General features: G+C 47.2%; 1 pseudogene; it reads right to left on the bottom strand.

Moving 5' to 3' along the window:
• Positions 1-6,527: 6,527 nt before the first annotated feature.
• On the bottom strand, positions 6,528-6,899 carry LOC130834443 (protein EOLA1-like; annotated as a pseudogene).
• Between the last annotated feature and the right edge of the window lie 15,292 nt (positions 6,900-22,191).

The raw sequence follows: 22,191 nt of genomic DNA on the forward strand, positions 1-22,191 counted from the left end.
TTTTATGCCCTTGCGTGAGTCTTTGACTGATGGCTTGTGGGGCAGGGTCATGCCCAACCGCCTGGCAAGATGGCTGCCGTTCAGTTGGCCAAGGGCAGTTTTGCAGAGAGCGGTCCACTGCATCACTCACAGCAGCAAGGGGATGGGTGGGGATCTAGGCAGGCGGCCAGTGTCCAGTGCTGGTTTGGTTAGGTAGTTTTAGGAGAGCACTCCTTTCTGAGCACTTTAAGATAGTGTTTACTTAATTGCTATTTCTTCTGTCCTCTCCTATTTACCTCCCAGCCACACCAATGCCATATTTCAAATGGGATTACAAACATCGGTCGTTTTGTCCATAAACACTAACATATATATCTCGAATATTTGAAGGTACTTTTCACAACCATAATAACACAACACCTAATGCAACAATATTTCCTTAATATTATTTTATACCCACTCTGTGTTTAGATTCCCTGGATTGTCTCCCATATATCTTTTTAGAGTTATTTTGTTTAAAGAAGGATTCAGACAAAGACTGCACATTGTATTTGGTTGCCTGTTCATCTCTAACACCCTTCCCTCCACTTTCTTATGCCATTTATTATTATATTTATTTAATTTTATTTTATTTTTGACTGCATTGGGTCTTTGTTGCTGCCTGTGGGCTTTCTCTAGTTGTGGCGAGCAGGGGCTACTCTTCATTGTGGCGTATGGGCTTCTCAGTGTGGTGGCTTCTCTTGTTGCAGAACAGGGCTCTAGGTGCACGGGCTTCAGTAGTTGTGGCTCGCAGGCTTAGTCGCTCCGTGGCATGTGGAATCTCCCTGGAGCAGGGATCGAACCCATATCCCTTGCATTGGCAGGCAGATTCTTAACCACTGGGCCACCTGGGAAGTCCTCTTATGCCATTTATTTGTTGGACAAATCAGGTCCTTTGGCCTGCAGAATTTCCACATTCTTGTGTCACTGTTTCATCTCCACTGTGTTGGTTAGCTTGTTCCTCCATCCTCTCTACTTCCTGTAAACTGGTAGCTGGGGGGCATTAGGTGTGCTCACTGCTTCTGAGTTGTTATGTATAGGTTTTTCCAATGGACAGTGGTAGGAAATGGACATATTTTAGAAAAAGAAATAAATGATGTGTTCATACTGTTATTTCCCATTTAAATTTAAAGTTATATGGTTTATGACTAAATTTAAAAATTTTATAGTTGTCTCTTTTTTCTCATGTTGAAAATAATTAGTCCTAAGAAGAATTACATAATTACTTATTCTCTCTCTCTGTGCTTATCTATCCATCTATTGATTGATATAGATATATTTTATGAATAGCTTATCAATATTATTTCAACCCTGGCTGGAGGCCCATAGATGCATCCTCCAGCTTGGCCCATTGCCTGACACACAGTGGACATATAGCCAACACAGTAGAGCATCCAGGCCCTCATCTAAAGGCTGAGGTGTCTGGGCACTGGATTTGGGATCCTGACGCTATCCCCGACTGCATACATGGCCTGGAACTATCACCTAATATTCCAAGCTTCTGTCTGCACATCTGTAAAGTGGATACGGAGTCCTGCAGGATCAGATGAGACAGTGATGCAAGAGCATTTTGTATGGATAGGAAAGCACCTGGTGAACAAAGGCAGTAACCCCTAGGGGCCTGTGAAAAAGTTTGAAAGGGTACTGAGTGTGGGTTGTTTTAAGGGAATCATTGTCTAGATCCTTAATTTCCATACACACATTTTTCCGGTTTGATTTGAATGAGAATACCTTTGAATTTACAAAATTTGTTCTACCATTTTGTTATTAAAAAAAAAAAAAAAAAAGCAAAAGGCATGCCCCTCACTTACCCCCAGTATGAGTAAGATACGTTGCTACAAAGTGTGTAAATACATTTTGTGTTTAGAGGAAAGATGGTCTAAGAAACAGTATTTTGACCATGTTAAGATGTTTTGAATACATACACGGGGTAGCCTCTGTGGTGGGAGTCAAGATAATTTTGCTTCTTGAAGGAGAGTCCCATGACAGCAAAGCAAAGAGAGCATCAGTCAGAAACATTGAATTCTAAAGAAGAAAGAGCTCAGATTTTTAAAATGTATTTAAGTGTAAGTAATACGTTCCAACTACACTCAGTGCTAAACCCAGGTCAGGTCTTCAGCTGAAAGGAATAGCACCATAGCACAACCCAAGCATGTAGCTTAGTGACACAGATTCATTTAAATATAGCTGAAAGGCTTGCCAAGACATTCAAGATACATGAAATAAACCCACAGATAAAAAGTTTAGGCGACTTGTTTTGGATGCAGAGTATGCTATTCAGTAGGTAATTTAAAATCCTTTTTATGAAATCATATCATGAAATAATCCAAAGATAGCTAATATTCATTTTATTTTACCATATAAAATATTTAATCTTTTCTACTTCCTATTAACAATAATATTATTCTAGCTTCTGGACTGATTAATTTTCAGCAGAATGTACCTTTCTCTTTCATTAAATGCATATGAAAAGCTAGATCATATTTCAACTCATTAGAAGATGCCTTTCCAATTATATTTAACTATGTTTAAAGATTATCAAAATTTGTAATATGTATATATTTTTTGCAGTTTTGGTCCATTTTGTGATAATTCAATCCAGAAGCAATTTTTTAAAACACAAAGAGACTTAAATTCACAAGAATAAAATGCATTTTAATGTATTAAAATATATATTTATGGATTTTTAATGTATGATAGGGTGATCAGTGAAAGATTCTGAAATTTTAAAAGTATGTTAAATTATGTTAAAGGTTTGTGAAAGAAGTAGCAAAGAAATATGAATTGAAGGAGAAAAATGAAAGATGTAAAATTTCTCAACAGTGAAGAAGAGATTACTCATATATTTAATTTATTTATTCATTTATTTATTTATTTATTTATTTTTAATTGGGAAATTTTCCTTCGTTTTATTTATGAAACATCCTGTTTCGCTCGTTAGCTATTTCACATCCTGTTGAGCTGCACATTCTCTGACATGACCTGGACAAGAAACCACCCAACCAGCTGCTAGAGGGGAGAGGGCAGGGTCTGGGGCCAAACCATAGGAGAAATAAGTGCTAATCATCAACGTTCCACCAGACGCCAGGCCCTGCGCGGTGCTTCACGGGCCTGACGCGCATCCCTGCAGCCCTACGAGACAGGGCTGCTCACAGCCCCCGCTTCACAGGTGCAGGACCTGAGGCCACGGGCTGGGGAGTCTTCCCAGGGTCCCGTGCTCGTAGGAACGGGGCGGGGACGAGAGCCCGCGCCGTTCCGCCCATCCCAGCCCTTGGGCGACCTCCTGACTGGCCATTCATTTCTCTTCTCAGTGCTACGCGATGTCTTTCAGGTGACAAAAAGCAGGCCCAAGAGAGGAAGGCGACAAAAGGACAATCAGACAGCATGGGGCGTGTCTGCGGTGTCGAGAGGCGCCTCTGCCAGGTGCCGGCCTTTCTGTCCAGGCCCGGCAGCTTCCCGCGGGCCGGCGCCCCGTGCCTGCTCCTGCCCTGGGGCCCTCCTGTCCAGCTGGAGGCGGGCCTGCTCAGCTCCTCATGGCTGAGCCACGGGGCAGAGGGGGCACTGAGACTGATGGGACTGAGTGTGAGGCCCCAGTACCTACTGCGAACAGGCCCCTCTAGGAGCCTCCTCACATACTGGAGGGCAGCTACCACTGGCGGACACCCCGAGACTCCAGGTCTCCCCGGCGGCATCGAGGGAGGGGAGGAGGGGATCGGTGGGAGGGCCTCCGGGCTGGGGGCACCAGGGCAGGGAAGCCACGTGAAGGGGCCAGAGAGCAAGGCTGGGAAAGGCAGACCTTGGACCTCACGAGGGCTTGTGTCTGCGCCACTGAAGGGTCCCGAGCCATGGCTGCAAAAGAGCCCTCGGTGCCACGCAAACCCACTGCTGGGCCCGGGTAGTGCCCTGGAGGGAGGGGCACCAGGAAGGAGGCAGCTCCCATGGGACCCAGGGGGCGAGGGAGGGCCCGAGGGAGGGGGTGGCAGGCGAGGCCACACAGCCAGGCCCACCCACGGAGGCCCTGGCCTTCGGGCCCCTTCTGAGGAGCCACCAGCGGCCTCCACGGAAATTTGCAGCCTCCAATAAGGTCGAGTCCGTACCGGAGGAACTGACCGGAAGGAATGCTTTGTAAACCTGTTCAGAGGCATAAAGACCAGGGAGCAAGCCCGAATCCAGGCCTGGGAGCGCCTTCCAGGACGCCAGTCCTTAGGCTGCAAGGCACCTCGGGAGATCCTCTTCCACACCCTCTTCGCTCTCCCCTTCCAGCAGCAAGGCAGCGGCCCTCAGAGAGGGCACGTGAGCCTGCTTAGTGGCAGAGGACAGGGACCTAGGATCTCGCAGATGGGCCTTTCCAAGGTGCCCCTCTGTCCCCTACACAGTGACCATGCAGAACAAAGATGCCCAGAACAGCCAGAGAACAGGCATCCCCAAACCTGCTGTCTGTCCTCCCGCCTGCGGTGAGGACGGACGACTCGCATTCGGGTTTCAGCCTGTCCCACACCCAGATCCTCATCTGTTTTCAAATACACGTGGACGGGGGCTTCCTCTGGTCCCGTCGAGCTCAGCAAGCAGGACATTTCAGTGGGAGTGAGTCTGTGTAAAGCAGGCCCCTTGAAAGTGTCTAACCTGAGACCAGAAACAATCAGTGAACCTGCTGGCAAGGTAAGGGCAGGACAGGGCCCCAGTGGTGGGCGGGGGGGCGTGGGGCGGGCGTGGAGAAGCAGAGCAGGGCCCGCCTGGGAGGCGACCAGGAAAACGCTCGCTTTCACCAGAACAGGCCATACGCTGAAGCCCCACATCAAGCCCCTCCCAGGGCAAGGACACACGGAGACCCCAGTTAGACGTGGGAGGCCAGGATCTCGGGGAGCAGAAGCCAAACCACCCCACTGGGGAAAGGAAACAGGGCTTTAGAGGCAGCCTCCAGGGAGGCTGAATCCGAGGGTCTGGAAAGGCCACAGGAAAAGGACACACGCAGGTGTTCTAAAAGGGGGCACTCTTGGGCCACGAGAAGAGTTTCTATGGGAAGAAACAGACACTGAAGTCAGTCCCACCGTGATCTGGAGAGGGATGAGGTCTGGGGGTGGGCAGAGCTCAAAAGGAGGCTCAGAGCTCAGTGGAGGATGCGGCTGTGCCCTCCCACGCAGCGTCGTGTGGAGGGCCGTGTCAGAGGTGCTTGGGGAACGCTCGAGTTGTGTGTGAGGTCAGGCACGGCCCCACTCTGGGGACAGCTTGACCTGGGGGGCAGGAAAACAGGACTCTGTCTGAGCCCATCTGAGCGGGATAGCCCAACTGGCAGGAAGAGCCGAAAGAGACCAAACCCAGGATGGGGGGACCCCAACTCGGGCGAGGCCAACCAGCCCACTAGGAACCCCCATCTTCTGGGAGGGCAGTCGCCAGGGGCCCGTCTGAGCCCTGCGATCTTGGTGGCAGCCAAAGTACGACTCGCAAGGGCCTGGCCCTCGAGGAAATCGGAAGCCAGGAACAGCCCCCCCCGCCCCCCCTCCCGTCTCTAGGGAGGGGAGTGGAGATAGGATCACGCTTCTGGACACGTCCAGGGCCTGATCCCTTGAAACCAGGTGCCTGGCACCAGATGGGAGTCTTCTCCGAGAACCTAAACCATACTTTTCGATCCTTTTAGGAAAGAGAGAGGCTGGGGACCCCGGCCCCGGCCCCTCCCCCACACTTGGCCAGGCTCCTCTCCAAACCACCTTTCTGACATCACGTGACACATAAAGACGATGGCGACCTCAGTGGCTGGCTGCCCCGCTACCGAGATTCCGGAATCTGTGAACACTACATATTGGGCCTCCCCGCTCTGGTCCGAGGCATTTCTGCCCTGAGCGTTCAGCGATCCGGTCTCGGGTAGCGAAGGCTCCTGACCTAGACTGCCTCCATGGCTAGTGAGAGTAGCGATGAGGCGTGTGCGGCCACGCTGGCCCCATGGGCTGAGGCAGAGCCCGCAACAGGGCACCCCTCTCATTCATCCCTGGATCCACATGTGGATTCAGGGGAGATTTCGGAGACGCACGGGGACCCGGCCGAGGGCCCGGGGCCTGGCTCTGAGGACGCCCCCACCAGCACAGGGCCCAGACCAAGGTGCGGCCAAGCAGGAAGGAAACAACGATATCCTTGGGCTCTCCTTCCCAAGAAAGCTGTGGGTGATAGTGGAGGACAAGGCCTTCACCTGTGCGCTGGAACAACGCGGGAGACACGGTGATCATCGAAGCAGGTCTCTTCCAGAGGGAGATTCTTCACCGGATGGGAGCAGACAGGATCTTTGAAACTGACAGCTTGAAGACTTTCATCTGCCAGCTGAACCTCGGGGCTGTCACCTTCCATTAGTCAGGCATCCTGAAGCAGAAGGGTCTTCCTCCTGGTGTCCCACCCCCCCAGCAGATGTGCACGTGTGGGGCGAGAAGGTGAGTGGACGGTGTCCCTGTCACGATGAGCGAGCCTCTCGGTCCCCTTCCTCTCAAGAGTCCAGTCTGGTCAGACCTCCTGCCCCAAGGGGATCAGGCGCTCGGGGATGTCCACCTGGAAGACGTGGACAGCAGGGCCTGACTCTCCAGCTCCGCAACCTCATCGGGACCTAAGTTTTCTGGGCACAGCAGAGTGTCCCCAATGTCAGCCAGCCCGGCTATCACGCCGCGGCCGAACGTCTCCCCGTCCCGCAGCAAGGCCTGCACGTGAGCGGAGCTCATCCCCAGCCTCTCCACCAGCAGCTCCCTCCAGGCCACGTCCTGCCAGTCCTGGTGCCCGGCCCGCTGAGCACCGGCTGCCACCGCGTCTCCAGCCAGGGTCTTCACCCCATTTAAGACGAAACCCGCGTAGGGCTGCCGGAAGGACAGGCAGCTGAACTTCATCTCCCAGAGCTCCCAGGGCCCCACGTGCTCGTGGTGCAGAGGGTGCCTGCCTGGCGGCCAGAGGAGAAAACACTCTTCCACTTGTCTGGGCGACTTCACCTTCCGGCCCACTCAGGGTTGGTTCTGCTCGTGGCGACAGCGGGACTGTCCTCCCCCGGCTGGGCCAGGGACCCCACGATGCCTCCCCCGCAGCACAGAAACCCATCCCACAGGCGCCATGGTGATGTTACAGCCCAGCAGACCCCGCGCCCAACAGGAGAAAACCACACCACCCATCACGCTCCACGCGGGAAGGATCGGGGGCCCCACAGTCTGTTCCCCGCAGTGGACTCCTGGGCGAGCCCCGCCGCCGGGGAGCCGCCACCAAGCAGCTGAGCCCCGCAGGGTCGGGGGTCGGAGGGCCCGCGTAAGGCCACAGCCCGGGGGCCGAGCGGGAGGCGGGAGGGCAGGACTGCGGGCGGCTGCTGCGTGTGGACCAGCGCATCGCCGGGGCACGCACGCGGAAAGACGGCGGGCGGGCACCAGGGCGGTGGAGGGGACAGGAAGGTGCAGCATGGGCCCCCGGCGCGTGCGCCCAGCCGCGGAGCCGGGGAACCTCCCGCCCGGGGGGACGGTCGGCGGACGCGGCGGGTCCCGGCTGCCTGCGGGCGGGGCGCGTCGCGGGCGCGCTGGGCCAGCCCGGCTGCGGCCACTGGACAGGACAGTCGCCCGCCTCGGGGACCCGGCACCGCTGCCGGGTGACAGCCCGCGCTGGCGGGAACCGCGCGCACTACTCATATATTTTAAATTGGGTGGTAGTGAGCATGAAGTGATTCCCCTTAATATTTTCAAAGGCTGATAGTTTTATGTTTAAATGTCGATATTTACAGCAAAGAGAAAATGATATCCCTTAGGATGAAAACTTTTACATGTGAACTTAAAAAATATCCAATGGGGTACATAGTTTTTCAAAATTCTTTTTGAGATGTTTGTGTAGGCAAAAAGGTGACAACCACAAAACTATGGGACAGTCACTGCTGCCAAGACAGGAGGTGCTGTCTTCCCCTTCCTGGTTTTGCCCGCTGAACCCCCGCAGTCCACGGCCAACTTGACCGTGGGACTCTGCCTGAGCAGCCTTTAGCTAGCCTGCCCACAGAATTGCTCTTTTCTCTTCAGCCAGCTGCCTGTTGAAAGTAAAAATAATAAACAACATATCAGTTAGTGATAGCCACAATCATATTTATGAAAAAACAACCAGAAAAACCTCAGGGGCATACATCAATAAATATTTATCTCGGGTCACAAGTTTATGGACTGGCTGGGCAGGTCTGTGGATCTTGCCCAAGCTCTGTTCCTATCACCTGGGCTCACTCATGCATCTACAGTCACTGGGGTGGCTTGTTTCTCCTCCACATGATCTCTCATCTTCCAGCAGGTGAGTGTGGGCTTATTTTCATGGTGGGTAGGCAGAATTCTAAGAGGAAGAGGAAAGCATTCACTCAGCACTGGCACGCCATCACTTTCCCAAAATCTTACTGACTAAAGGAAATCACAAGGTAGCCCAGAGTCTAGAGGTGAGGAAGTTGTCTTCACCTCTTTAGGGGAGGGGCTGCAAAGTCACATAGCAAAGGGGCAAAGATATGAGAAGAGGCAGAGAACTGGGGCCATGTTTGCAATGAACTTATTACAAATGACAATAGCTATTATGACTTAGGAGCTTGTAATGAGCCAGATACTTGATTGGATGCTTAAACGGGTGAATGCATTTGTTCCTCAATAGGGTGGAGAATCTATCTTCATGTATCCTGTTGTTTTTTTTCCTACCCTCCTTTTCTCTCACAGGTACACTGAAAACCACTCTTTTTTCCCTAATGAGGCAGAAAAAAAAAATTAAGGAAGTCAAAGCCACAATGAGGTATCACCTTACACCAGTCAGAATGGCCATCATCAAAAAATCTAGAGACAGTAAATGCTGGAGAGGGTGTGGAGAAAAGGGAACCGTCCTGCACTGTTGGTGGGAATGTAAATTGATACAGCCACTATGGAAAACAGTATGGAGGTTCCTTAAAAAAATTAAAAATAGAACTACCATGTGACCCAGCAGTCCCACTCTTGGGCATATACCCTGAGAAAACCATAATGCAAAAAAGAAACATGTAGCACAGTGTTCACTGAAGCAGTATTTACAATAGCCAGGACATGGAAGCAACCTAAATGCCCATCAACAGATGAATGGATAAAGAAGATGTGGCACATATATACAATGGGATATTACTCAGCCATAAAAAGGAATGAAATTGAGTTATTTGTAGTGAGGTGAATGGACCTAGAGTCTGTCATACAGGGCAAAGTAAGCCAGAAAGAGAAAAACAAATACTGTATGCTAATGCATATATATGGAATCTAAAAAAATGGTACTGATGAACCCAGTGACAGGGCAAGAATAAAGATGCAGATGTAGAGAACGGACTTGAGGACATGGGGGTGGCGGGGGGGGGGGGGGAAGGGGAAGCTGGGATGAAGTGAGAGAGTAGCATTGACATATATACACTACCAAATGTAAAATAGCTAGTGGGAAGCTGCTGCATGTCACAGGGAGGTCAACTCGATGATGGGTGATGGCTTAGAGGGCTGGGATAGGGAAGGCAGGAAGGAGTCGTGGGAGGGAGAGGATATGGGGATATATGTGTAGATGCAGCTGATTCACTTTGTTGTACAGCAAAAACTGGCACAACAGTGTAAAGCAGTAATTATATTCCAATAAAGCGCTTAAAAAAAAGCCTTAAGGAAGCTGTAGGCTACAGTGACCAACAGAAAAGGTAGGATGGATGTTTTCGAGCAAGATTTTCTATCCTCCCAAACCGAGTTAGGACTGGGGCTGGTGGAGGAGAAGGCAGACTGGGGAGGAAGAAGGGCGGGGGGAGGAGAAGGCAGACTGGGGAGGAAGGTACAGAGGAGCTGGGAATACTTGGAGTAAAGGGGTGAAGAAGGCCCTCCTGTCTGTAGGATCAGGAATGGGGTGGAAGGGAGATGTACTCACTTCTCCCTGATGAAATCCCACTGATCTATAGCTGGAAGACAGTCCACCAGGACCCCTTGAAACACCCGCCTGAACATCGAGTGGGAAATATCAACTATTTGCATGGGGTGTGCTATAAAGGTAAACCTTACACCTTGACCAACGTAGACGGAATGGAACCATGTGGTAATTTCCTTATGAGCCAGGGTAGCTGTTAACAGCCTGTCATTGTTTGACTTTTGTTATCTGAGCACTTATTTTGGGCCAGGCACTGCGCTAAGTGCTTTACCGATGTTGCCTCTTTTAAGTTCACAGAACATCAGGACAAGAGTAATTTAGGTTGTAGGGTGGCTACCCAGTCAGCACTGTAGGCTTTCTCCTTCATGTTTGAAGAGAGAGAGGAGGAGGGAAAGGGAGGGGGAGAGGGTACTTCTTCCTTGCCAACAAATAAAAATCTTTCCTTAATTCTGATTGGACCAACCTAGATCACATGCCCATGCCTTGTCCAATAACGAAACCAAAGGAATGTCAAGTGCTAATTAGCTGAGGCCTGGGCTGTGAATCAAGCACTGGATTATAATTGGCTGAGACTAATCAGGGTCCACCTCTGGAGTGAGGGTCAGTTTTCCAAACCTCATTGCTACTACTCAGTGGGGCAGCAGTGGAATGGAACTTGGGGAGTCATTCACCAGGTCTGCTACCTATGTGCTGTTAGTGCCCTCACACTGCAGAAGAAGCAGCTGAATTTTAGGGAAGAGAAGGGGAGGGAGCTGTGGGGTAGTATAAAGAACTTTCCATAGCCAGCAGACAACTGGGCTCCAGACACAGCCCTTCCAGTGGCTCATGGAGAGCCTGGGAACCTCACTTCCCAACTCTGGTCTTTCAGCCCTCCCCTGCTCTTAGGTAGCTTATCTCCATGCTTCTTTCTGGTGTTTTGTCCTGGATTGAGGCTCTGTGGCTTATTCAAGCTCACAAGGCCGGTAAGCAGAAGTGTCTGAAACCAGAATTTGGTCAAGGAGGCCACACCTAGCTCAAGGGAAGCTGGGAAATATAGTCTCTAGGTAGTTAAAATTTGGGGTTCCAGAAGGTTGAATGAATGTTGAGAAATGGCACTCTGACCCAGAGGGCTTGTAAATCTACCAGCTTTATTATACTTTGAATAGCATACACATTACAGCCCATCTGAACAGTTAAAATATTAACACATTTTATTTACTGGTTCATATACTTCTCACAAATGCAATTAATACTTTTATTATTCCTAGATACAATATGTAGAGGAATAACATTTTAAAAGTTTGCTTGAAGTATCTTCATTCTTACTACAATCCTTTTAATCTACACTCCTTCCTCAGCTAAAATTAGACAGTGGGGCTGAGGTTTATCTTCTCAGGAATGGACCGAAATGGGGAGATGGAAATGAGCCAGTGCTCGGCTTTGGGTTTTGAAGCAGAATTTTGAAGCTCATGGCAGAGGCAGTCACTTTGAGAGAGAAGACTTTTAAAATTCTAGACTGCTTGAATACCAGAGGCCCAGAGTTTATGCTCAAACAATAGCTTCTGAAGGACAGAGTGATGATGAACTTGTTTTCCTACCTGAAAGGAAACAGGATCTGTAGGAGTGAGAGTCAGAGAGCTGGAGAGGGAGCAACATAGAAAAGTGCTGAGGCGGGCTTGAAGCAGGGATCTCCATCCTTCCCCCGACACTGGGGCAGAGCCCTGGTCTGGGAGGACCCTGGGAAGGGTTAGCAGAAGGGTGGTGGAGGCAGGTCTCCCTGTTTGCATCCCAGTTATGCCATTTACTGCCTCTAACTCGGGCAACTTCTCTCTGTGTTTGCATTTCCTTTTCTGTAAGACAGAGATAATAATAATATCTACTATGTTTTGTTTTTGTTAGGATTCAACAAATAGGAACCTGTAAAATTCTTAGAGCGAGCCTGGTACATAATAAGCACCCAGTAAATCTTTTGTTATTATTTATATCTGAGAGGAGAGGGAGCTGTGTAGAGTTTCATTTTGTCTCTAATTTTTAAAATCTCCAATTATAGCATTTCTTCCTTTTTTTTCAGTTACATGTGATTCAGATGTTTTACATTTGAGAATTTAAAATATTTTATGAAATAAATATTACTCAAAGTGTATAAAACTCTTTGATTACATAAATAGGTACTGAGGAGGCAGAATTTTTTACAGACTTTGATTGTACTACATGAAATTCAAAATCTGTAAATCATATTTGATTATATACCTTGTAGAAATTCTAGACTTAATTTCAAAAAGATGAAGTAAATTAACATTCAAAGATGCATCTGATTCTTATAAACAGTCTTGGCATACCTGTCATCTGCCACTAACAGCATTTCCAAGTTGATAGGCATGGTGTCCATTTACCTATGAATACTTGCAGGTCCATTAGCTTGCGAGATTATGAAGAAACTATACCTCAATAAACTTTGGTGGAAACACACTTTAAGGGGAAGATTTCCACAAGCACAGAAAGAATTAATCTAACCAACTAGGAAAGGATTGGCTTCATACTGTATTGAAATTGCAACTGCAATTGAGTCCAGGGTCCGTTTGACTAGGAACAAGGTGGTTTCTTAGTTATTCCTTTATCCCATGCTACAAATGCTCATGTGCACACACAAACATACATGCCACACCCCATCAGGAAGCACAACTTTCCCCCTCATCATCTGCTCAGGTTGCCATAGCAACCCTTGTAGCCAAGTTCTCAGCTGAACAAGTTTCGCAAGACACCAGAATATTTTCCTGCACTGCTCTCACTGGAAGAGCAGAGCCTGAATTGGGCTAAGCTGGCTCAAAGTGGCCTGCAGTGAAGGCAGTGGGAAAAGGCCCTGAAAAGACACCAAATCAATTCTAGGTTGAGACGTATCAGAGGAAGACTGCTCATGTATTTGGAGCGCCTTACCAGGGAAGGGTCAGATTACACATGGGTCCCCTCTGTGGACACTCTGCAGAGCTTAGGGTTCCAAGGGGTGAGGACGACTCTGCAGAGGCTCATCTGCTGGTACACAGGTGCCTGCCTGCAAACCTATGCTCTCTTTCTACCTTTTGGCCAGCAGGGTTTGAGCTGGACAGAAAATTCCATCTTCTCAAAAAAAATCAAAACAAAAAAATCTCTAAAAAATTCATGGTCAAATGTAGACCAGTGTTTCTTATTGTCATTTCTTCTCAAGGCCTGTTTGCTGCCGGTTGCCTGCTGTTGATTTAGACCAATAGTCAGCTCCTTAGTTCCCACCACAGTCATTCTGTGAACAGGACCCCAAGTGTGGGTACTGAGCACGGGGTCTAGAACAAGGTAAAGGTAAAGGAGTTCACCTGGGAGAGCATGCCTGCTATAGCCTCCTGATGCCGGAAATTTGTTTAAGTCCTGTTTAGGGACAGATAGTCAGCATCCCCTAAGAAGACACAAGGCCGCATGGTAAGGAAAGCCCTTTCCCTCAGCAGTATCTCATTGGAACCTCGTAACAAACTTGCAAGGATAGGGAAGATCTTCTTGTGTCTGTCTGATGGAGAAATGGTACAAACCTTGTGGTAAAGCCCAAGTGATACTACAGGAAAATTTATAGCTTTTATCAGAAGACGAAAAAAGATTAAAAATAAGTGAACTAAGCTTTCTATTCAAGAGGCAAGAAAAAATAGCAAGATAAACACAAAGATCTTAAGAAATAGGGTTTAAATCTTGGCTCTGCCATTTATACTGGCTAAGAGACTTTGAGGTGAGTTAATTCACCTCCTTAAACTTCAGTGTCTTCAATTGTAAAATGGATGTGATAATAAAAATATCTATCTTCCCAAGTTATTGTAAGGATCAAATAAGATACTGTGTATGTAGAAGTGCTTTGTTAATGGTATGAAATGTCATTATGAAGGATTTTTTTTATTGAAATAGAAAGGCATAGTATGTACACATAATCTCATTTTTGAAAAAAGAAAACAGAAAAATCTGTACAGATGGCTGCCAGTATGTTAAAATTGATATCTATGTCAGTATGCTCAATTTTTAAAAAAAATTATCACACCCCCTCCAAGCCTTTTTTCCCCTAAATTTTGTCCCCCAATTACCACAAATATAGTATATATCTAGCTGGTTATGTATTGTATGACTATCTGTACTTTTTTTTTATCTGTACTTTATATGTGTAAAAAATAAGTTTTTCTCCCCATGAGGACCAACTTTTGATCCCTCAGAGGCCATACCGTCCCCACTGGAAATGCACAGTTTATGAGCAGTAGAAATATAGCAGATATCTCTTTATGCTTCTTTTGTATTTTCCTTTACGACCCCCACCCTCTGTATTTTTTGTTTTCCTTCTCCTTTTCTTCTTCTTCCAATTAACATGCATTCCTTCTGTAATTTAAAATAGCGTAGTGATTTCAAAAAATAAATATGGATGATAAATGCACTGGATACTTCAAGACCTCTTCTTTATGTATGAAAAGTCAATACAGGTTAAAGGGTCAGAGTATCCTGAACTCAAACTGCCTGAATTTGAATCCTCACACCATCTCACATTTGTGTGACCAGAAGCATGTTGCCTACCTTCTCGAAGCTTCAGCTTACTCATTTTCAAAACAGTGATACCTGCAGTGTATCTCCCTAAAGTGGCTGCTGTTAAATCCTCATGCCAAGTTGGTGGCTGCTAACATATTTCCAAGGCAGAAATTGCATGTAGCTGGGACCTCCTAGATAAAATGCCTTCACCTATAGAAGCTGCTCTAACGACAAGAATTTTAGACCCTGTAGAAAAAAGAAGGCTTGTTGTGCCCTTACTGCATCAAAACGTGTGGGCGTTTATTTGCCTACTGCTCTTCCATCCTTCTTCAGCCTTAATTAAAAACCTCATTTCTCTATTACCATAACAATGAGTGGAACAACAACTGATTTGTCTCGCCAAATTAATTCTCCTTTTGGGAACCTGGGAGAACATTATTTATCAGAGCAGCAGACAGAGATTTAAAAATGGAAACATCTTTCCAATACATATGCCAAGTTCAGAAAATGATGGGACTAATATTTCAAGTTTGACAGCATCTTAGAGGTTCATTCACTGCAGTGTCCCCAGCACCCAGGACAATGCTGGCGCACAGAAGACACTCAGTAATTGTTAAATGGGTGACTGGAATTAGTGTCACCAAGATCTCACTCTTCACGAGTTTTAGCTGTTGCTTACACAAAGTATTTATAAGCAGTTGCAAGAATTTAATTTGTTTTGATATCCCATTAGAACTTTCTTGTATTTTCTCCTGTTGGCAATTAAGAGAGAAAAGGTTTATCTTTTTATGCACAGTCAAAATGAACAAACTCCTATAACATCATTTTATTCACCAGTGATGAAGTCTTTCCAAAGAATGAAAAACAGAAGATGTTTCCAACATAGGCTCTGACAATTTCATCTTCATTTCTCATTTTGCATATCTTAAGGTTTATTCCAAAGAATTATTGAATAGAAATGAAATAAAATTATATATTATCAATGAAGAAAAATTTGCAGTATGGGAACCAGCACCTACCCAACTTCTATCATTAGCCAAAGCGTCCGGAAGAGAAGGGAAGAGGGACAAGAGTGGGGGTGGGGACGGCTGCAGTGCCTCCTTCACTGTGTGTCATCTCTGATGGGTAGGATTTACTGATTCTTGTATTTTTGTGACTAGATTTCTCTGAGCTGAAAATTGCTGCTCCCAGCTATGTTTGGGCCTTTGCTTCCGGCATTCTTAGGGTGTGATTTAGGAACTAGTTCCAATCCTAATGGGATAATTCAGCACCCAGTCTCCTAAACCATGTGATCTGCAGCTCTGTGTTGAAGAACTATAGACTTTCAGAGCTGGGAGGTAAACAAAAGCCAAATAAAAAACTCTCAAGAGGTCCTCTAGTCCAGGTTATTAAACTTCTTTTTAAGCAGCAGAACTTGTTCTAATGGATGTTTATCTGGAAGCTGTAGTAGATAATGTTGGCACCCCATCCAGTTCCCTCAAATCTCCTTCTCTTGTCTTAAGTGCACTTTTATTCCAGTGTCTGGGATGCCAGCCTGGCTAGTGGAGTCTGCTTTGTCTACAGTGGTGGAAAGCTGGAGGTTCTGGGAATCTATATCCTTTTGGAGTGGCCCTTACCAATGGTTCATCCGTACAGGAAGATGAGAGCCCAGCTCCCTTGTTGCGGGTCAGGACAACTCTGAGATGTAACTTACACTTCAGAGCTCCCTGTGGGATCAGGCTGAGACTACTCTGCAGATTATATCTTTCTTTGGCTTTCTCCCCTGCCAGGTCTGGCTTCTCAAACTTCCTAAGAGTCTCCCCTGGGAGCATTTCCTTAATAAATCATTAGCACACACAATGTTTCAACTCAGGGTCTTTCCTGGGGAACACAGCCTAAGACAGAAGACTGAATGTTGTGACTAGGAGGGAAGTTTGCAGACCGCTATTGGGTCTAACTTTCGTACTTTCTTCTTTCTCAATTTCTCACTTTCAGAGAGAAAACCAAGGTCGGGGTGGAGGAGAAAACTTAGTATTATAAAGGCTCCAGGTAGAAAGTGCCCTTAAAAACCCGGGGGAAAACTTTACTGTTTCAGAAGTTTGGTCATGGCAGCAGACACTGCTGGTTCTGAAGCCACATCGTTTGTGCCACCCTGGAGTCATCGTAGCTTCAGCTAACAGTTTCTGAACATCTTGATGCCTTCCTCCCTCGAGCCCTTGCACCTCTCTCTGCTCCATGACTGTTGGTCACAGAAGTTACTTGCCAGCACAGGAAGGGGTGGAAGTGATGGAGAGTTAGTTCTTCCAATATCAACCCTCAACCTGTGGCACTGGAAACTGGTGGATGGCTATTCAGCCTCTTCGCCCCTTGGTGGGTCAGCTTTGAGCTCTGTGTTCTATAGTGTCTTTCAGAGTGTTCCTGAGTTCCAGGCATTGGGTTCCAGGTGCCCTCAGTTGTAACCTGCAGTGTAGCCCAACCTTTGTAGGTTTTCCTTCTCTTATTGCTGCCTTTGCTTACTCCCTCACTATGTTTCTTTGGATCCCCCAAACAAACTACCTATACCCAGGTGTTTATCCCAGGATCAGCTTTTGGCAGAAGCCAAAGCAAGACACCCACTTTGGAGTAGACCCAGCCAGAGTCTGAAATCAAAGTCTAGTCTCAAGAAAAGGAAGTTGACAAGAGCCAGGGCTGTGTATGTGCCTGGTGGGGAGGGGGAAGGGAGCTAGGGATAGAGGTTCAAAACTGAACTCAATCCTAGCCTGGTGATGGGAGTATTCTCAGGACAAAGGCAGAAAGCTAGCTAGGGACTGGCAGTCAAGGTTTTGGTTGGAGGAGGGCTGTGGTTTGTAGATCTCAGGGCAACAAGACTAATTCCTGATGCCACCAACTGGTGGTCTGAGTTTCTAACATGCCCCACCTTGTTCAGGGCTCAGTCTGGAGCTGGTGATGAGACTTCCTGGTCCTGTGCCAAGCAGAGCTGGAAATAGGTGGCACCAAAGCATCCCTGGGTGTTAGCTTCTAAAAATGGCTGTCAGCTGGATAGTTAGGTTTTCCAGGATGGGAAGTGGGATGAGCAGTGGAGCAGGGTTGTGGGTTTGAGAGTCAAGAACAGAAGACCTAAGGAGTTGTAAAGATGCTAAGACACCTTTACCTGTTGAACTTGACTTTGTAAACTTATTGAGGGTGAGTCATTCTCTGTGGACTCTGGAAACCTCTTTTTACCCAGGTTAATATTAAAATACTTAACAACCAGTGAGACACAGGCAATGACAGATCAAAACAGCCCTTCTGTAAGTAGAAGACCCTCCTACTGCACCATCACACAGCACCAGTTCTGTTCAAGGTAAAATGGGATCAGTTTCCAAAGCAAGGTCAGCATCATTCATGAGCAGAGGGAAAAGACTTTAGGCGGGTTAAAGCTTTTTCAGTACACAGGACATTGCCACCTCTTCCCTCTACAATTTATAAGTATGATTGCAAGAACATGCCCAAATTATTTGGAGCTGTTGCCCTCTTTCTGAATCTCTCCATTCAGACCTGGGAGGATAGAGCATGGCAAAAGGGAAGAGGAAGATCTAGCTTGGAAACTGCAGCATTGCCATGCACATGTTGTGAGATTCAGGTTCCTTAAATCTCTGTAGGCCTCTGTTTTCTTGTTTGATGTGCGTGAGTGTGTGTGTGTGTGTGTGTGTGTGTGTGTTTAAGAGAGACAGAAACAGAGTGATGGTGGGCCCTCCATGCTCTATCAATAATGCTCACTGCTATCATTTGCAGGGCATTTACTATGGGCTTGACACTCTCTGAAGTGCTTTTCTTGCATTATAATCCTTATAAGAGCCCCATGTGGTAGATATTATTTCCATTTTACAAATATGAGAACTGAGGCTCAGCTAGAAAAAGAACTGGAATTTGAGCCTACATCTATTTGATGTCAGATTCTGAGCATTTAAGCACCAGAGCGCACGGACCTAGAGCACATTGTGTTTCTGCAGTACTCTGTGAATCCAAGTCCTCATACAATATACAACCCATCTGCCTCTCTTTAAGGCTAAGCAGACTGCCAAATTATAAACCAGTGTAACAGAGCAGTAAAGAGGGAATGAAAAAAAAAAAAAAAGAATGAGTGTATTTTGAAAGGATTCATTAGCTTATGAAGTGATTCCCATAGCAGGGAGCTCTCCTTGGGTACTAAGTTCAGAATTTGATGTGCTGTTCAATTTCCATGGGATTTTATTTATACCACTCCTAGTACTCGTTTAAAGCAATAGGATGGTTTATATTTATGGATCTCTTTTGAGAAACATAGAATCCTTCCCCATCTCTCCGCATGTCCTCAAACCTTCCATGCAAGGGTTACAATCTGTATTTCACAGATGGGAGAAAGAGAGGCACAGAGAAAGGGGAGAATCAGACCACGGGTACTGAATGGGGCCAGTCTGGGCCTAGAACACGGACCCTACACTCCTGCCTGAGCACCCATGGGTGCTTTGTGGTGCCTTCACTAACCTAAGCCTTGGGGAGGAAAACACGTCATTTGAAAAAGTTCCTGGAGAGTTTGCACAGCCAGTGTGGAGCAGCTGCCTGGTCCTATTAAACTCCCCGAAGAGTGATTTTTCTAGTGCCCGAATGGCATTTGTTTCTCACCCATTTCCACACAGCCTTTCACCTACTTGCATTTCCATGAAGCCTTGATAAGAGATGAGGATAAAGCATGCCCCTAGGCAGCCCATCAGTATTTTCCATGCCTCCCCGCAGGAGAAAGTGAGCCTTTCGGGATCAGCCAGGAACAGCCAGGAATCTTAACGTGTCCTCCTATGCCTGGAAAATCACCGGGTTCCAGTTGGTGCTTGGAATTCTCTTGAAGCTTTGAGAGCTCCTCCCCATCAATGCTCGTGTGTCATGGACCCCCTGCATGGGCCAGCCAACATCCTCACCTGCACCTGCACTCTGGGAAGCCATTACTGGAGGACAGATGGGCCAACAGAGCATGAGAAGCTCAGTGCAGATTCATCCCCTAACAAGTGTGTACCTTATTCATGAAGGTTTGGTAGCATCCTCACTGAATAAGAAAGTAGATTGGGGTAGGGGCACCCTCCCTCTTGTGAGATGAATCTGCTCAAGCCCCAGCCCAGGCCAGAGTGGGGGCCTTCATTATTCTAACAAAAGTTTCTTGATCAGCTGCAAATCAGGGGTGCTTCCACTGATTGATCAACCTTGACTTTGGTTAAGGCTGAATGTGATGAATGGCCATGTGTAGAACGTCTTGGTGTTTTATAGGATTGCTCACAAAGTCACAGTCCACAGACTTTATGTATTTTATTTTGTGTATGTTTCTGGGTACCCAGCCTCATTCCACAGTGGAACTGAGTTGACATGCAACAGAAACAGATAAAATAAAATGGTAAAATATAGCTTAGAATTAAAATGCAGGTCTGGAGAAGTACAGTCACTTCCTTTGCTTATTCTTTTCCTTTCCTATTTCATAAATCTCTAAAAGAGGCTCACTTTCTATTTTTTTTTTTTTTTTTACAATCAGCTAATCAGGGTCTAAATAAATAGATAAAAGGTCAACAAGACCTAATAGTAAATCAGGATATGCAGGCTACGAGTCTCTCCATGTATGCGCTGGAATCACAGCTCAGTCCTGGCTCTGAACCTTTAACATCCAAAGCCGAAAGGGGAAAGGAGTCAGTTATATATTCCTTATCAGCAGAGAGAACACAACATATCTGTTTCTCAGGAGAAGTAAAGGTTTTAGTACTTGACTGTAAGAAATATCTCAGGTGCAAGGTTCTGGAGGGGTTGTGCACGGCTGGGTGGGCAGCAGCTTTCCAGAGCAATTCTTTGGTGGCAAATGGGAGGCGCGGGCAGGATCAGCCTTTGGTGGCCTGACTTCATTCAAAGATGTCAGGCGCCCTGAAGGAATCCTGGCTTGTTTCCGTAAACGTCCCTTGTTCTGAACGGCCTTGAGTTAGGCAGCGGCTGGTAGTTAGGGGCCGTGTTCCCTCAGGGGGCCTGGTGGGCAGGGAATGGAGTCACAGAAATGGAAGGAGGTTTCTGAACAAGGTGGCCACCAGCACAGGCTGCTGCATTGTCATTTCCAAGTGTAGAAATGTCTCTGGCACAAGAAAGGTGATTGGATCTCTAGAACCAACACAGAAACTGGGAGAAGACCCTGGGACGATGAAGGCAGTGGGGTCTCAGGGGGGAGTAACAGTGGCAGGGCCGGGGCTTTCCAGCTGCACGTTTTCTCCCCACGCTGCCTTGGGTCGATGATTGCCCCCTGGGTCGGTCTTCCACAGGGCAGGACCGTCTTGCCAGAGGCAAGTCCCACAGTGCCATTGGCGCAGTGGTTGGCAACACGTGCAGATGGGCTTGGCAGTCTTCCTCCACAACCCCACCCTGCGGGGCACGCTTGCCTGGGGCTGAGCCCAGAGTGCCACCTAGGGGCTCTACCCCAGGGGAGCGCAGTGGGAGCTCTCCGCCTCCAGGCGAGTGGACAGTGCTGGCTGTGTCAGCTGACATCCCTAGGAGAGGCGGTGAGTGAGCTCAGGAAGAATTCTAAGGCATCCAGGGGTGCATGTGCTATTAAGAAACCCAACAAATGGAGCAACTTGTGTAGGAGGAGCAGAACTGATAGAACAAATAGATCAAGAGTTTTAAATAAGCATAATAAATATACTCTCCTCAGGGAGATCAGGAAGTAGGAATAAACATTTATGAAGAAAACTAATTAGAGATAATAGGTATGAAAAGTAGAATTGAAATAGAGCACACAGTGTGTGGGTTGAAGAAGCATTGAGGCTGCAGCTAGAGAGTGATTGTTGAGAGGGATGTTTGGGTCATCTCTCTTCCAGAAGGTATCGGAACGGTAAAGAGATGGAAAGAGTGACAGAACAATATGGAGGCTGGAAATAGTGTCGCCATTTTTTTCCCCCTAAAACTTTCACAAAGAGGGGAATAAGTAAATGGAGGGGAGAAATAAATATTCAAAGAACAAATGGCTGAAGATTTTATGAAACGATTGAGCCCTCTGATTTGATGGATGCATGGAATGCCGGGCAGGATAGCTTCAGACACGCGCACACGCACGCTATAATGACATAATTCATTACAGTTATTCCATGTGAATAAGACGGAATGTGCGCTGTTGCAGACACACACGGCATGGAGTCCCTTTCAAAGCAGCTTCCAGGAGGGGGAGCAAGATGCGGGCGCAGTAAGGGTGAACACATCACTGAGTCCCGTTTATCATCACCCGAGTGGGTAACTGCTTAAAGTGTGTACCATCCATTGCAGAACTGAAATGCTGGCCCCCCTCAGCGTTGCAGGCGCAGAGGAGGGAGAGGTCAGAGAGGGGGACAGAACGTCAGGTGGGGGACACTCACGTGGGCGTGGATGTTCTATTTTTTTAGAACGCAGGAGTTCAGCCTTGGTCCGTGGCCACTCCCCAGTGCTTCACAGAGGCACCTGAGGCAGAGAAGGTTTTCTTTTTTTTTAAATTGAAGTGTAGTTGCTTTACAAGTTTGTGTTAGTTTCTGCTGTACAGCAAAGTGATTCAGTTATACATACATATATATGCATTCTTTTTCAGATTCTTTCCATTATGGTTTATCACAGGATATTGAATACAGTTCCCTGTGCTACACAGTAGGAACTTGTTGTTTATCTATCCTGTATATGTAATAGTTTGCATCTGCTAATCCCAGACTCCCACTCCATCCTTCCCCCACCCCGTCCTGCTTGGCAACCACAAGTCTGTTCTCTATGTCTGTGAGTCTGTTTCTGTTTTGTAGGTAAGTTCATTTGTGTCATATT

The sequence above is a fragment of the Hippopotamus amphibius genome, chromosome 13 (genome assembly GCF_030028045.1).
Source record: "Hippopotamus amphibius kiboko isolate mHipAmp2 chromosome 13, mHipAmp2.hap2, whole genome shotgun sequence".
Lineage (NCBI taxonomy): Eukaryota > Metazoa > Chordata > Mammalia > Artiodactyla > Hippopotamidae > Hippopotamus > Hippopotamus amphibius.